The 2500-nt window shown below is 45.0% G+C and overlaps 1 pseudogene across 1 annotated transcript in view; it reads left to right on the top strand.

Annotated features, from left to right (window-relative positions):
* LOC308171715 (CUGBP Elav-like family member 5) overlaps positions 1-2500 on the top strand; it is a 30313-nt pseudogene that overhangs the window by 23662 nt on the left and 4151 nt on the right. Inside the window, exon 8 of the transcript in view lies at positions 2087-2231. The product of the transcript in view is annotated as a CUGBP Elav-like family member 5 (transcript). The remainder of the gene's footprint in view (positions 1-2086; positions 2232-2500) is intronic.

Consider the following 2500-nt stretch of genomic DNA (forward strand, 5'->3'; position numbering starts at 1 on the left):
CATACATTTACATTGCCAAAGCATGTGAAGTGTGAAGATAAAAAACAAAAACAAAAAGAATGTAATGTACATACTAGAATAAATAAATAGATTACATACTAGAATAAATAAATGAAATAAAACTTATTTCAATTCTTATGGTGGTTTTAGCCCATTTGATTGCCTTTTTCTATCACAGCAGCTAACAAATCTTGCTGCTGTGTTTGCACATTGCTGTACCTCACCCAGCAGATATGGTAGCCTTTCGACATTGGTCAAGTCCTCAAAGTCTCCCTGGATGTTGGTGATCAGTGGGAAGTATGTGTCCCTGATGTCCTTGTACAGCTGGCAGGTAGTTAAGAAGTGCAGCTCTGTTTCCACCTGGTTTTGTGTGCAGTGGGTGCACAGTCTGTCTGGTCTGGGGAGCCAGGTCTGCCTGTGGCGGCCTTTCTCGATGGCCAGGTTGTGTTCACTGAGTCTGTACATAGTCAAAGATTTCCTTAGCTTTGGGTCTGTCACAGTACTCAGGTATTCTGCCACTGTGTATTTTCTGTTTAGGGCCAAATAGCATTCCAATTTGCTCTGGTTTTTGGTTGATTCTTGCCAATGTGTCAGGTAGTTTTCTTTTTGTTTTCTTATAATTTGGTTTAGTCTAATAGGTGGCTCTGCTTGTGACTGTGAGAGTCCCAGAACTAGCTGGCTGAGGGGGCATCTCCCTAGAGTCTCTCTGTGGGTAAGGGCTTTGTTGTGGAGCGTGTCAGGGTGACTTTCTTTTAGGTGGTTGTAAAATTTAAACGCTCTCTTTTGAATTTGTATAATTAGTGGGTATCGTCCTAATTCTGCTCTGCATGCGTTATTTGGTGGTTTTGCGCTGGATACGAAGAATGGATTTGCAGAACTCTGCATGCAGAGTCTCAATTTGGTGTTTGTCCCATTTTGCAAAATCTTGGTTGGCAGGTGGACCCCAGACCTCGCAACCATAGAGGGAAATGGGTTCTATAACGGAGTCCAATAATTTGAGCCAGATTTGAATAGGGATGTCTAACTTGATGTTCCTTTTGATGGCGTAAAAAGCCCTCCTTGCCTTATCTCTCAGGTCGTTCACAGCTTTGTTGAAGCTACCTGTGGTGCTGATGTTTAGGCCGAGGTAGGTATAATTCTTTGTATGTTCTAGGGCAATTGTATCTAGGAAGAATTAGAATTTGTGGTGCTGGAGGCTGGATCTTTTGGGGAAAATCATAATTTTCGTCTTAGTGAGATTCACTGTCAAGGCCCAGGTCTGGGAGAATTGGTATAGAAGGTCGAGGTGCTCTTGTAGCCCTTCTTTGGTTGGGGACAGCAGCACCAGGTCATCAGCAAACAGTAGACATTTGACTTCTGTGTCTACTAGGGGGATGCCAGGTGCTGCAGACTGCTCTAATGTTTTTGCCAAACTGTTGATATAGATGTTGAAGAGGGTTGGACTCAAGCTGCATCCCTGTCTAACCCCCCGGCTTTGGGAAAAGAAGTCTGTGTGGTTTTTGCCAATCTTAACAGCACACTTGTTGTTAGTGTACATTGACTTTATGATGTCGTAGGTTTTTCCTCCAACACCATTTTCCAACAGTGTGAATAGCAGACCTTTGTGCCAAATTGAATCAAAGGCTTTTTTGAAATCTACGAAGCAGGCGAATAGTTTGCTTTTGTTTTTGTTTATTTGGTTGTCAATTAGGGTGCTGAGGGTGAATATATGGTCTGTTGTACGATACTTTGGTAAAAAACCAATTTGGGGATTTGCTTAGGACATTGTTTACAGTGAGGTAATGTAGGAGTCTGTGGTTGATGATCATACAGAGGATTTTCCCAAGGTTGCTGTTGACACAGATCCCACGGTAGTTATTTGGATCAGATTTATCTCCACTTTTGTGGAGTGGCGTTATCAATCCTTGGTTCCAAATATTGGGGAAGATCCCAGAGCTAAGGACAATGTTGAAGAGTTTTAATATAGCCAATTGGAATTTGACGTCTGTGAATTTTAGCATTTCATTTAGGATGCCATCGACACCACAGGCCTTCTTAGTTTCGAGTGAATTGAATTCGAGTGTCTCTCTCTCTCTCTCTCTGTCAGTTGATGCAGCAGCAGGCTGTTGCCATGGCAGTGTCTCAGGGGGGCTACCTGGCCCCCAGCGTGTCATACCCCTCCACCCAGATCCACCAGATGGGGGCGCTACACCTCAACGGCCTGCCCCCCAACTCCCTCGCCTCTCTATCAGGTGAGTCTGTCTGTCTGTTTGCCTGTCTGTCTGTCTGGGTAGACTGTCTGTCTGTCTGCCTGTCTGCCTGTATGTCTGTCTGTCTGTCTGTCTGTCTGCCTGCCTGTCTGTCTGTCTGTCTCCCTGCCTGTCTGCCTGCCTGTCTGCCTGTCTGTCTGTCTGTCTGCCTGCCTGTCTGTCTGTCTCTCTACACTCGTCTGTAGAGTGCCTCGCGGCGCCTCCTCCTTATCATCGTCATTCCGGAAGATTTCACTGTCATGTCTCTGGAG

This window comes from Nansenia antarctica (assembly GCF_963989245.1).
Source record: "Nansenia antarctica genome assembly, chromosome: 16".
NCBI lineage: Eukaryota > Metazoa > Chordata > Actinopteri > Argentiniformes > Microstomatidae > Nansenia > Nansenia antarctica.